The following is a 13,883-nucleotide window of genomic DNA, read 5'->3' on the forward strand; positions in this document are numbered from 1 at the left end:
TATTTCTCAGTTTGCAGGGTAAATATTCAGTGTAACAGTTAAACTTGGGAACACAAATAACTGATAGCTTTCAAGCAATGACTGTAGATATTTGCAGCCTACCTGCTTAACTACCTGTTTTCTGCCAGCACCAATGTTATTTTGCTGCAGGCATGTTTGGCTATATGCTCAGATGTGGCTAAAAATAATCATATTCATTATGTTCTTCATGTAAAGAAATTGTCTTTAAGATTTCAAAGAGAAAAGGTTGCAAAAACACAACTGAAGCAAACAGCCCATGGAGGTCACTCAAGAGAAATTCCAAAAAATGCAAATTAATAGAGTAGTGCTCCCTGTCCAAAGTGTTTGGTTTTCTTCTGGACAATTTTCAAAACAATTTGTGGAAGGAAAATTAAGAAATATACTGAATTTTTCTGCTAGGCTCCCTTCCCCCCGTCACCCTCCCCCCGCCCTTGAGTATCACCTCCTGTTCATTCAGGACACATCCTCACGCTTGGTTTGCCTGAAGCTCAATCATCTTAAAAGAGTTTTCCTGAAGGTCAAGAAGAAACAAAAAGCATATATCAACATGAAGGGAAGAGGAATAATCTAAGTCTGGGTGCCAAGAAGGAATCAGAAAGAAACCAATCATGTCCTGGGGAGCAGAAGCAGGACAGAGAAAAGCATCACTCTAAATTCCAGCCCCTAAGCAATCATTTGGTTATTTTATATTGGCAGAATACATTATGCAAAAATTATGAAATCACCAGTAATATGTCCAGTGATCTCATCATAGCTAATGTTAGTACAAGGAATGCTTTGGTCTACATTCTCAGGTGGGTAGCTAAAATGGATAGCTGTGTTGCCAAGGAATAAGTACCAAATGGGTCTTTCCCAGATGTGTTTTCTAGGGTGGCAAGGCAAAAGCAAGACTCCCATGGCCTTGAGCACTGCTAGATTAACTTCCTGCAGGTGACAAAAGGTCTGTAATCTCCACAGAGTGCAGCTGACTCAGCACCACCACAACACATTGATGCCTCATACAATCACAGCTAGAAGGACTTTGAAACGGCTAGGTTATCAGCCAAGATCTTTCTAATATAAGATTCAAGTCTTGACATACCTCCAGCCTTCTGGATCTAAAATTTCATTTGTTCAAAGGTGTTAGTAACTTGGTTTTAAGAAGCTTTTGTTCATGTATGACTCTGAATGCAGACTTCTCCAAGAGAAGGGGGTCAGAAAGCAAGGACTGCATACTCTATTCATATTTGGGTCAATCCCAAATCAACAGATCCTGATGTCCTGTTTCAGGGCCAACGTTAATTTATATTACCCTTCACTATATTAAGTTTTTTCTTAGTTACAGAAAAACAAAACACTGGGATAAACATTTTTTTTGTCATTCTCTAGCTACTCAGATCTACCATCAAATATCTGACTGGGTTTTGAAATTTTGATAATAAAGAAAATAATCTTTCCTTCAAATGACACCTTTAATGTCCTTTAGTAAGTTCTGTAAGGTCTTAATTTATATTTTTAGTAACTGTTAAAGAGCTCATTAACTGGTCAGTTCATTACATGATGACAATAACATAACTTATTTCTGAATTGGAAATTGGAAGCAGAGTAAATCTCAACCACAAATTCCTATTAAATCCTTGCACTCCTAACCCTGAAAATGGAAACACATGGAGAAAAGCTGGCGTTAAGTAAAGAAGAAAGAAGGAGTCATTTTATATTCCTGAGAGGAACACGGCCACTTCGCCTGGTCCTGTGTTGAAAGGACTTTTGTGAAGTCTTTAGAGGAAGTCTTTTTCTTCCTGTAAAAGGAATGATCAATAAATATCTATTTGTTTTAGAAAAAATTCTCTGTCTATAAGCAATTTCTCACTAAGTTGACAGCCCTTTCTTTAAAGCCTCCAAATCAGAGCCATCAGGCTGCATGTTGGTGAGAGCTGTGCCCTCCAGGAACATGTTCAAAGTCAAGTGGTCTCTCACCTGTAAGTTGCATCTAGGACTGGCATTGAAGGGACTTAAGTTGGTAGTAAAGGCTAGCATCCCCAGTTAGATCCTGCAGCATGGATGAATCCAAAGGGTTCCTGCCCCATCTCTTTACTGAAATGATGCGTCAAGACAGTATCTGTTCTCTTCTTAGCTCAGATGACTTCCACACCAGTGTATCAGCAGGTCAGATTTCAGCTGAGAAGCTTGCAACTGACATGTCTTTTGCGATAATCAAGAGAAGCAGATGAATAAATGTATTATATGTTTATTTTTGGCAGGTTGACAGCATTTGGCACTGAAAAATAGGAGTGTTGTGGGAAGGAAAAACAATATTTGTTTTCCTTTGCTTTTAAAACCCTGTGCAGCCTTCTGGGACCTCATCAGGAGCCATGATTCATTAGCCTAAAAAGACTATTCCAGATAGGTAAGATTAATAAGTAATAAAGCCAATTATGCACCTACCTGGACCAAATAGTGAGACTGAAACAATTACACTAAGTTTTAATTATTATACACAAAAATACTTTATAAATGCTGTCACTCGATGTGTGACACAGTCCACATTGCAGTCCTGCCCAGAGCCAAGTAGCACGGTGTTCAATCTGGCAGTCGTGTTGCCCAACAGCAGTCAACCACAGCCACATACATCTGTGAACTACGTTGGAGAGTGCTGGAAGTACAGAGAAAGAGATTGAAAAAGGGATCTCCTCAGGATAGGGAGAGGATAAGTTTGGGAGCAAGAACATGGACCAAGACAGTGTTTACTGCATGACATATATCCTAAAAAATTTGTCATAACTCAAACATAAAGTTATGTTGTTGATACAAAATTGTCTGGTATAAGTGAACAGCTTTTATTTTGCTGAGGGACAGATCATCTCATCATAACGGTCTTTTATGCACGTGGAAAGCAAAACCAGCAGTCAGCAACAGAAGTAAGAAAATTGTAGTTTACCTTGAAAGAATTCAGAAGTTGCCAGGAGAGAAGTAATGTGCCCCCATTCCTAGCTCTGAAATAAGAAGGTGAAACTGTAGTTTCCAAGGTAATATTGAGGACGTAATATTTTGCATGTCTTTTGCAATCAATCACTTCCTTAAAACAATGCAAAGTAACTAAGTAAGTGAATATAGGCAAAACTGTGCACTTGAAATCATGACAATTAATAACTTTCATCATAATCTGAAAGAATAATAAACTTTAACAACAGACATGAAGAAATAGACTGATTTGTTCAGCATAACTTACTTGGTGCTGTTAAAGCCAAGCTGCATGAAAAAAAAGATAGATTTATGTATTCTTCAGTATAAAAAATGTCAAAAAGTATTGGGAAAAAAAATCTATATTCAGTCTCACATGAAGATGATTCACCACCATCCACCCCTTGTAGTCACTGAAGTCAGACACATTCATTACCCATTATGCTGAAGATTTTTATTTTTCCCCTTTTGGTGAATAAGCACTGAATTACCCATATCACTGGGGCATCTCACTAAATGCTGCTGCTGCTCACCAAAATAGTCATAAAAAGTTTATCTGTGAGGAATTCCAGACATTTAAATATATGGAAGCTGCCTCTGCTAATAACAGAAATTTATAGTCCATTCTGAGAGGGTTGTACACAAATTCTAAAAATTGCCAGTTGATACCAAATGCAAATACACATGCTCAGGGAATGCTTGTGGTTTAAGACTCTTCCTTTTGTAAAAGAGAAGTATTTAGCAATTTTCAGGGGCAGGGTCAATGAAAACGTGAAAAGAAATCACTAGATGAGGACTTATAATGTTCTAAATTCTCAAGACCCCATGTTCCATATGGACTGGATTTTGAAGTGATAGCAAGATGCAGTTCTAGATACCAAATTTACTATTTTCATGTAAAATTAAATTTCTCTTTTTCTCTAGCTTCACTTTATTCTTATCAACTTTCTTCTTTTAGTCAATTTACTCAACAGTAGTAGAATGCTACTGGTAGGCTGGATTTTTACCAGTCTATGTCTTTGGATGTAGCTAGCTTGATGCTACTTCAGTATGGTTGTGTTCCTATTATGAAATCTACTCAAAATAAATAATAATCACTTAATTAAAATGTAGTGCTGCCATCACCAAACTGTATGCTCCACTGTGTCACACAGAGATCTGCTTCTTAATGTATCTATCTGTGGAGCTTGAGAATAAGCCAATTTATATTGCATGGGTATTACAGCACTGTACAGAAGAATCCTCCCAACTACTATATAAAAGGGCTTTCATTTATTTTATTTGCTGCTTATATGTGGAGTTAACTGCTTAAGTGTTTGCAGAAACAGGGACAATGAGGCAGGTTCAGTCATTCTATTAAAAATAATGGAATAAGAACCAGTTACTGTCACCAAACTTGTCCCATTTAGGATTTTCAATTATTGGATGTGCAACTGACTCTCTCTTGTTCTGTTTTTGAACAAAAAATTTTATTAATCATGTGTGTTTAAGCTTTGATAAACATAGCCAAGAAAAACACCCATTCAAAGTTTTTTCAATTGTCCTTCACATTTTTAGCGAACTATTTTAAATTTCAAAGTGGCTTTTATTCTGCTCTGCTTAAAACTAGAGCTCTACACACCAGTCCAAAGCATGCTGGGATACCTGCACAGGCAGTGGTTGGGGCAGGCTTTCCAGAGCTCGATGGTAGCTGGCCAACCAAGTTTCAAGTGCTGATGAAATCAGAGCTAACTCATTTAACCTGACCTCAGAGCATTTGGGAAAAGAAATTGCCTAAAAGCCTAGATAAAGTCATAACAGTTTAGCTCTTAATGTTTTCCTTTTTACTCCTGACAAAAAAAAAAAAAAAGCAGACATCTAACAAAATCTATACATCTATTCAAAATGTATAAATATCACAAATTCAGAAGGTATCCATAAATACTGAAATTACACTATCCACATGAAATTGCTTTGATAATAGATTAGGAAAAAGTAGTTTCTGTTTGGTCAGAAAACTAATACTTGCTGATATTTTTGTACAAGGATTTACAAAACAAAGTACTCAATATAAATACAACAAGCTCCAGAATCAAATCGGAGCATCATTATTCACATTTCCCTACACTTGGAAAAGTACATGGAGCTTTTTGCTGCCATTGGCACCACAATGTAGCAAATGAATGCAGTGTTTGATTACCGTACAAGAAACAGGTAGTTCACATTTTCCTAACATTTTAATATAGTTTGATTAATGTCAAGAAGCTACAAAGTCATGTATTCAGTGTTTTCAAAAACAGTGGAAAAAGCAAGGCCAAATAATTCACCCATTCGCTTGGTAACTGGAATGAGGATGGGCCATAGAGGGAGGTCAGATCTTCACAAAGTAAGTCTCAGTCCCGACTCACTCCTGACCATGCCGCTAATTAAGCTGCTGTTTGCTTTGGCCTTCAGGCAGTTTAAGGCCAGGTAGCAGAAATGTAGATTTCAGTCATTTGTCAGACTCCCATATTGAACTTCATCAACTGTGAATTTAGCACAATTCAAAAATAACTCAATCATTTCCACTCAGTCAGATTTTGTCATCCTTTATTTCAGTGGAACTGCTTGCCAAGTAAGGGACTCCATCACACATGGTATCTTTCTCCTCACAACTCATGTACGTTCTGAAGACAAAAAGAACATTAACAGTCAAGCCATGAATACATCATCTCAGCTGTCAACTCATTGGTGCAATAAATACATAACAGGGACTGCAACAATAGCTAAATGTATTTAAAAAAATTAAAATGCTAAGGAATTGACCTTTATTTTAAATCTTTTCATCTTCTCCTATTCTACTGAATATCTTGCATACTTTCAGAATGGAGACACAGATGAAGATTTCCATAATTGTTCTACAGATATGAAAGAAAAGTGACTTCTGTGCAACCGCCTTTGGTTATTGGAAGTGAGGTGCTTGCACACAGCATGCTGCCTCTGCCAAACAGAGCTGCAGCCGGTCTTACAGAGGAAAAATGCTGTGCAGGAATCTCAGATAATTATGTGAGTAGCAATTTTAATTCTGAGCATATTGAAAGACTTGCAGCAGATAAAATGACCTATACAAAAGGCAAGACTAAAGAAATTATTCATCTCAAAATGTGTTAAGTATTATTAGAAGTTTAGGTGGGTACAGCATGACATAAGAATTATAATACTCACTTTCCTGTTTCATAATCTGCTTTTTCTGCCCGCTAGGGATCTGCCTGTCCTCCGGTAACACTGTCATTTTTCTCAGCATTTCCCAAAAATCAGCTCTCAATCTACTCAAAAAATGTTCGAAAAGGGTCTGTGGTAGCTGAAGCCGAAGAGAACCAACACTTGGGAGAGCACACCATGGCTCCCACCTGGTCTGTACATCCACAATCGCTTCAGGAGATACCTGGCAGATGCATGACCACGTACCCACTCTGATTGAGTAGTCTGAAACTGTCACCCTGTCACAGCCAGCGTTTACACCAAACTCAGGAACTCTGAAGAATTTGGTTCAACAGACCAGACATGGTCTGCGCGGGCATTTCAAGCCATTGATGCTTCTAGCTCCTAAAACAACTTTTGAGTTGACTTTAATCAAGCTTCTGAGAAAAATACACTTTATAATGCTCTCCTCAAACTAATGGGTTTAACTTAATTTAATCTACAAATATTGACCAAGGAAAGACCTGTTTTCCTCAACTTGTCCTTTTATTCCTTGGTGGTATACATAAAAGTGTTTTTATGTACGCTTTGCTGGGTAAGCAAATTATTTAGGTTGGAAAAGACCTTTAAGATCATCAAGTCTAACTGTGAACGTAGCACTGCCAAGTCCACCACTAAACCATGTCCTTAAGCACTACATCTAACTGTCTTTTAAATACCTCCAGGGATGGAGACTCAACCACTTCCCTGGGCAGCCTGTTCCAATGCTTGACAACCCTTTCAGTGAAGAAGTTTTTCCTAATATCCAGTCTAAACCTCCCCTGGCGCAACTTGAGGACATTTCCTCTTGTCCTATCGCTTGCTACCTGGGAGAAGAGACTGACCCCCACCTTGCTACAACCTCCTTTCAAGTAGTTGTAGACAGTGATAAGGTCTCCCCTCAGCATCCTTTTCTCCAGGCTAAACCACCCCAGCTCCCACAGCTGTTCCTCGCAAGACTTGTTCTGTAGACCCTTCACCAGCTTCATTGCCCTTCTTTGGACATGCTCCAGCACCTCAGGGTCCTTCTTGTAGTGAGGGGCCCAAAACTGAACACAGTATTTGAGGTGCGGCCTCACCAGTGCCAAGTACAGGGGGACAATCACTTCCCTCGTCCTGCTGGCCACACTATTCCTGACAGAAGCCAGGATGCCATTGGCCTTCTTGGCCACCTGGGCACACTGCTGGCTCATATTCAACCAGCTGTTGACCAACACCACCTTTTCCGACGGACAGCTCTCCAGCCACTCTTCCCCAAGCCTGTAGCATTGCATGGGGTTGTTGTGACCCAAGTGCAGGACCCGGCACTGAGCCATATTGAACCTCATACAGTTGGCCTCGGCCCATCGATCCAGCCTGTCCAGATCCCTCTGTAGGGCCTTCCTACCCTCCAGCAGATCAACACTTCCACCCAACTTGGTGCCATCTGCAAACTTACTGAGGGTGCACTCGATCCCCTTGTCCAGATCATTGATAGATATTAAACCGGACTGGCCCCAACACTGAGCCCTGGGGAACACCACTTGTGGCCAGCTGCCAACTGCATTTAACTCCATTCACCACAACTCTTTGGGCCTGGCCATCCAGCCGGTTTTTTACCCAGCAGAGAGTACACTCGTCCAAACCATGAGCAGCCAGTTTCTCCAGGAGAATGCTGTGGGAGACAGTGTCAAAGGCTTTACTAAAGTCCAGGTAGACAACAGTCACAGCCTTTCCCTCACTCACTAAGTGGGTCACCTTGTCATAGAAGGAGATCAGGTTAGTCAAGCAGGACCTGCGTTTCATAAACCCACGCTGACTGGACCTGATCCCCTGGTTGTCCCGTACATGCTGCGTGATGGCACTCAGGATGATCTGCTCCATAACCTTCCCCAGCACTGAGGTCAGGCTGACAGGCCTGTAGTTCCCTGGATCCTCTTTCTGGCCCTTCTTGTGCTTGGGCATCACATTTGCTAACCTCCAGTCAACTGAGACCTCCTTGGTTAGCCAGGACTGCTGGTAGATGATGGAAAGTGGCTTGGTGAGCACTTCTGCCAGCTCCATCAGTACCCTTGGGTGGATCGCATCTGGCCCCATAGACTTGTGTGTGTCTAAGTGGTGTAGCAGGTCGCTAACCATTTCCCCTTGGATTATCGGGGCTTCATTCTGCTCCTCATCCCTGTCTTCCAGCTCAGGGGGCTGGGTACCCTGAGAACAATTGGTCTGACTATTAAAGACTGAGGCAAAGAAGGCATTAAGTACCTCAGCCTTTACTTCATCCTCTGTCACTACATTTCCCCCCTCATCCAATAAAGGATGGATATTCTCCTTAGCTCCCCTTTTGTTGCTGATGTATTTATAGAAACATTTTTTGTTGTCTTTTACAGCAGTTGCCAGTTCAAGTTCCAGCTGGGCTTTGGCCCTTCTAATCCTCTCCCTGCATAACCTAACAATGTCCTTGCATTCCTCCTGAGTTGCCTGCCCCTTCTTCCAAAGGTGGCAAGCTCTCCTTTTATTCCTGAATTCCAGCCGAAGCTCTCCGTTCAGCCAGGCCGGTCTTCGCTGCCGCTGGCTCATCCTTTGACAAATGGGGATGGCCTGCTCCTGCGCTTTTAAGACTTCCTTCTTGAAGAATGTCCAGCCTTCCTGGACTCCTTTGACCTTCAGGACCGCCTCCCAAGGGACTCTGTCAATCAGGCTCCTGAACAGATTAAAGTCTGTCCTCCGAAAGTCCAAGGTAGCAGTTCTGCTGACCCCCCTCCTTACTTCTCCAAGAATCCAAAACTCTACCATTTCATGACTGCTATGCCCAAGATGGCCTCCAACTGTCACATCACCCACCAGGCCTTCTCTGTTCACAAACAAGAGGTCCAGCGGGGCGCCTTCCCTAGTTGTTTCCCTCATCAGCTGTGTCAGGAAGTTATCTTCCACATTCTCCAGGAACCTCCCAGACTGTTTCTTCTCTGCTGTACTGTCTGTACTGTATTTCCAGCAGGCATCTGGTAAATTGAAGTCCCCCAGGAGAACAAGCCTAGTGCTCATGAGACTTCTCCCAGCTGCTTATAGAATACTTCATCCGCCTCTTCATCCTCGTTGGGTGGTCTATAACAGACTCCCACCATGATATCTGCCTTGTTGGCCTTCCCCCTGATTCTTACCCATAAACACTCAACCCTATCGTCACCATTGTTAAGCTCTAGACAAAACAGTCCCTAACATGCAGGGCTACCCCACCACCTCTCCTTCCCTGCCTATCCCTTCTGAAGAATTTATAGACATCCATTGCAGCACTCCAGTTGTGTGAGTCATCCCACCATGTTTCCGTGATGGCAACTATATCATGGTTTTCCTGCTGCACAATGGCTTCCAGCTCCTCCTGTTTGTCGGCCATGCTGCATGTGTTGGTGTAGATGCACTTCAGTTGGGCTATTGCTCCTGCCACCATTTTGGGGGGAGAAGCCCTAGTTCCTACATGAACATTCTCAAGCGCTTCCATGGTTTCTAAGATATCCATAGCCCTTGTGTCTTTGCTGCTGCATGCCTCTCCATCCCCTACCTCCACTGAGACGGCAGACCGAAGGACCTCGCTAGCACACCATCCCTCAAATATTGGACTGCAGCCCCCAAATGAGATGAATCCCATCCTTACTGACTAAGGCTGTACCAAGAAAAAACAGAGCATGCTCCAGGATTTTGATTGCCCAGCTGGGATCCTGCTGGAACTTGCTTGGAAACTCCTTGCTGGAACTCCTTTCTGCGGAAATCAGAGCAATGGGATGCAACGAGGAAGCAGCCTTGTGTACTCCAGGGTCATAGCCTGACAAGGAGCCAGGATGCAGCCTCAGACAGCACCTCAATAAGATTAGTAATGGCATCTTACAGCTGTACAACCTTTCATTGCTGGAGATGTGCCTGCTCAGCATGGTGCAATGCTGCAGAGAGATCCTGGAGACTCCTTGGAACAAGCTAGTCCAGAAGCAAGGTAGCTGCCTTGACCCAGCTCCGCGTATCAGCTTTTCATCACAGCTAATTAGCTACTTTAATTCAGCACACTGTCCTTGTTATATGCAAGCTACATGGTTCAAAGCCAGCTTGCTTATATCTTCATTTTAGACATAGCCAGAATGCCTGAAAACTCACACAGACTTTACTAGTTTGTACTTTAAACGTTGCCTCTGAAAGGAAAGGATTGGAAACACATTTTCCCCACATGAAAACTTAATTTCTGGAGCATAGTTCAGGCTCAGGGGAGACAAGGGAGAAGAACTGTACAAGGACAAGCCCTGAACTACAGGAGACAGTCTACAAACCCATAACAAACAAAAAATATTTCCATATCGAGGAACCTATGTGACTCCAAGGTCAGCCTGTTCCCAGTGCTTATATGTTCAGATAAGCTTATAAAGTAGAGGTGGAAAACAAGTGTCCCTTTCTATCCCTTCAAAAATTTTGAATGCTAAAATTTTCAGTCACATGTTATAACCAGACATTATGCAAACACTTCTAATTTTTGATCTACATTTCGATGAAGGGGTTTTGATAGGGCAGTCCCTTTTGACCTCCAGCAAGTCCTCCCGTGGGGACAGCTCCACATTTGGGTCTGGGATAGCTGAGGCATGGGCACAGAGTCATCAGAATGTGTCTATACCATTTTGCACTGCTTGATTTCTCCCCAAAAGCAGTATAAATAGTAAAATTAACTAGGGGCTCATCTGACAGTCAGTGAAAACAGTGCTCAATGATGAGCAGGCTGAAGCCTTCAGCAAAGCCTGATCCATCATCAGTGAGAGCCTGCCTGCTCCCACCTGGATGATTACACTTTAACTTTGTAAATATAGCATTTGTCTGCAACTACCTCAGCACCTTTATTTATCCTGGGCCCTTGAGATTAAAGCAGCAGGTAAGCAAGGGTCCGTAGCCTGCTCATACATGCACTGGAAAGCAATGGCCTTGACTTCCCCAGGGGATCAAGGCCAAAGTGAGGAGCTGCTGCTGCAAAGTCCTTTCTCCCAGCAGCACACCCACACCACGGCCTTCGGTCTTGACACAAACATGAACGCTGAGCTTACACCTCTGCCGCAGCAACACTTTGGAGTAACAGAAGCTGCATGTGGCACAAGCCACAAATAGCCAAAAGCCTCAGTGGGAGATTGGGCAAAGAAGGATTTCCAACCCCAAAGCAGGAACAGAGAGATGTGTTTCCACACCACACACACTCACTGAAAAAACGATTGAAGTCAGCTGCCATTTGGTTTCTTGAGGTCTGAAGACTGGGAAGTTTGAAGTAATTCATATTTATTCAAGTGATACCAATGAAGAGTGGGAACCAACATCAGCACATGTCTATCATCAACCTGTCTGCATGGTACCTATACCGTAAGCCTTTCCTGCACATCTTCATCTCTTTCTTTTGTTGGATTTAGCCTGTACATTGTTTTGGAAGCAGACTCAGTCTTTCTGTACGTCTGCCATCTTCAAGTGAGGTTATTACCATAAAATCATTAGCAGCAAAGGCAGAGAGAGTCACTCAGGAGACTTCTGACTCACACTTTACAGTGAAAGTCAATGGTGCAATGACTTTTTCAGGGTATTCATGGGCAGACATCAGAATGACATGGAACTTAACTCATATATATATATATTTTGGCAGTATCTGAGGGCAAGGAGCAGCTTAATACAACTACATCACGTAAGTCCAAATGCTCTGCTTCCTAAGTGCTATTCATGGTGTGCAGAAAGACCAGAAATGAGCACTACATTCCCCTGCTGGTAATTCCCCAGGCACAGGGAGCTCTCAGCAGAAACAGACCGTCAGCATCACCTTTCCAAAAAGCTCTAGAAACAGTGATGGGAACTGACAGGAGCACAATGTTTTCTGGCAGTCTCCAGCCGGCATGGAAGCTATTGCAAACTGGTAAAACTCTCGTCTTAGCTTTAACCTTCATATTGTGCCACCACCAATAATGGCAGCTGAGCAATCCTCCTTTTTTCCTTTTTCCCACAGCAGAAGAGAATCCATACCAGAAAGATTTGATCCTTCATCCACCAGGAACAATAACAAAATTTGCTAGAGGTAGATGTGGGCTTCTGATGGTGCACTGAAGCTATCTCTGTGTAATAAAACTAACTAACTTTGAATTTTTTATTCTAAAGATGATTTGGCATGATAGATATGAAAAAGAACCAGTATTTTTCTATGGGCTTCTGAGCACAGTAACACGTGCTAAAATCTTCCATTTTCACTGTCACAATAAATATATTAGTCCACTCACTGACATCCATTTCTGAATATGCATAAATCCTTAAGAAAATTTACCTTGCTGAAGCCTGATACGCTATGTCAGTGAAATCCCAGTGCAGTTTATTTAGGACCTGTAAGAAAGGATTCTGTGGTACATTAGCATGTTGCTGCCTCTCAGCATGAACAAAAAACTCAGCCACTGAATAGAGTCACTCTGTCTCCCAATACAGTCTTGGAAATAAATGTCAGGCATGCTTTCATCTGTACTCCAATCTGAATCAAGTCATCTAAAGGGACAACATACCCTTTCACATACCCATTCACCTAGAATAAAACACCTATTACGTGGTACATGAGACTGGGGAAAAAAACATGAAGAAATTAATTCCAGCTCTGAAAGGAGCTCTTTTTTTTTTAATTTATGGATATGCACACAGTAATCTCTCTGCCTTGTTTTAAATGTCTGACAGAAACTGGCTTCACAGCTGATGCCATATCTTGGTCTCATGGGACATAAGGAGAGAACAGCTTGATCTACAAATGGAAGTGCAATTAAAGTTAGTTAGATTATACTTTAATTTTTAGTAACACGGGAAGATCAATCACACACAGTTTACACTGGAAAAGAAATACCAACGAATACAGGTGAAAAATGGTGCAACTAAAAAGAAACAAAGGGAAGCCTCAGTACCTTTCTAACCAGTTTGGGGTGGGGTGAGAGGATAATTCTCAATAAGAGAGATAAAGTAGGCTTGTGCATTGTCTTCCAGAGGTATGCCTAGCTGCACACACAGAGGTGATCCAAATCAGATTCAACATACACAGACCCTGAAGCAAACACTCAACTGCACCAACTATAACTCAGATTTTTAAAAATACAAATACTATTAAGATTTTTTCAGAAGGGATAGTTTGTTACAGTCTCTTCCCTGTATAAGTAATGTATTAGCATATTTTTGTTTTTAATTCTTTTGCTGTTTGTATCATTCTAATCCTCACTATCCTCATATGGGTCCTACCAATCATGCATTAAGGAAAAATATATGTTTAGCAATTCGTTCAGTTTATGAATGTATTTCTTATAAAATTATATGAATGCTAGCTCCTCAACATTCAGGAGGAATGCCTAGGAGCAAGCATTTTGCTTATACACAACTTGATTAAAACTAAATATAATGCAACTGCTCTTAGGCGATGAGACAGCTGAAACAATCTCCAGCTCCCTTCTGAGTAGTGGGGGGAGAAAGAGGATTCAAAATGCAAAATTAGTTTCAGACTTAAAAATTAAATTATGTGAGCCATTCAGACCTAGTGTAAATGCCACTGAATGTTAAGCCAAACAAACAGATAATCTTCCCCCCAGGGAAAAAAAAAAAAAGTTTAAAATTTATCTCCAAGCATGGGATTAATTCAGTAAAATTACAGTCTAGCCTCTCTTCCACCAACTTCAATCATAAACAGCCCAATTCTGCAAAAGACCAAGTATCCTCCTTTCGCACTGATT

At 41.6% G+C, this 13,883-nt stretch overlaps 1 long non-coding RNA gene across 1 annotated transcript in view; it reads right to left on the reverse strand.

Annotated features, from left to right (window-relative positions):
- LOC148057287 (uncharacterized) overlaps window positions 1-13,883 on the reverse strand; it is a 103,352-nt gene that overhangs the window by 61,249 nt on the left and 28,220 nt on the right. The window contains exons 3-4 of the long non-coding RNA XR_015703235.1: window positions 2,939-2,993; window positions 1,978-2,653 (exon numbers count right to left, since the gene is read on the reverse strand). This is a non-coding gene — a long non-coding RNA (uncharacterized LOC148057287). The remainder of the gene's footprint in view (window positions 1-1,977; window positions 2,654-2,938; window positions 2,994-13,883) is intronic.

Source organism: Nipponia nippon, unplaced genomic scaffold (assembly GCF_047370975.1).
Source record: "Nipponia nippon isolate SJK-2023a ecotype South Korea unplaced genomic scaffold, ASM4737097v1 scaffold_1, whole genome shotgun sequence".
NCBI classification, from domain to species: domain Eukaryota; kingdom Metazoa; phylum Chordata; class Aves; order Pelecaniformes; family Threskiornithidae; genus Nipponia; species Nipponia nippon.